Source organism: Nannospalax galili, unplaced genomic scaffold (genome assembly GCF_000622305.1).
Source record: "Nannospalax galili isolate Female #2095 unplaced genomic scaffold, S.galili_v1.0 scaffold302, whole genome shotgun sequence".
Lineage (NCBI taxonomy): Eukaryota > Metazoa > Chordata > Mammalia > Rodentia > Spalacidae > Nannospalax > Nannospalax galili.
In genome coordinates this window covers 655320-656141 of record NW_008350120.1, presented here as the reverse complement: position 1 = coordinate 656141, position 822 = coordinate 655320, and positions in this window count along the sequence as shown.

The window sequence follows — 822 nt, the reverse complement described above, 5'->3', positions numbered from 1 at the left end:
GCCAAATTGGGGGTGGGGCATTCCCTGAATGGTGCCCAAACTGGTTGGTAGGCACATGGAATCTGAAATCAAAGGGAAGAATCAAATATACCTTCTTCCCTCACCCCAAACACCAGAACCCACATGGTTCTCATAATTTTTCTTGTTCTACCCCCTTGTCCATCGTGTCTGTGTGTGTGTGTGTGTGTGTGTGTGTCCCTTCAAGGTCTCAGTTCCTTAGCAGTAATCAAAGCTGTCTGCGGTTGTACTAACCCACACCGCCAAACACACACATTTCCTAAAACCCTCAAGAGTTATCATGTGCAAGGAAGTGACCCCATCGCATAAATCTGACAGAGGATGCCAGGTTTGGTGGTGCAGACCTGTAATCCCAGCACTTGGGAAATGGAGTAGGAGGGGATCAGGAGTTCAAGGATGGCCTTGGCTAAACAGGGAGTTCAAAGCCACCATGGGCCTTGAACATGAGACTTGGTCTCATAAAACCAAACCAGGAGCTAGAGATGGTTCAGCAGTTAAGAGCACTGACTGCTCTTGAAGAAGACCCAGGTTCAGTTCTCAGCACCAACATGGCAACTAACAACTATTCCCTCCAGTTCCAGGGGATCCAACGCCCTCTTCTGGCCTCTGCAGGCATTATACAACATGGTGCACTTACAGACATGCAGGCAAAACACTCATACACATAAGATAAAACTAAATAAGTTAGCCGGGCGTGGTGGCACATGCCTTTAATCCCAGCACTCAGGAAGCAGAGGCAGGCAGATGTCTATGAGTTCAAGGCCAGCCTGGTCTCCATAGCGAATCCAGGCCAGCTGGGGCTCC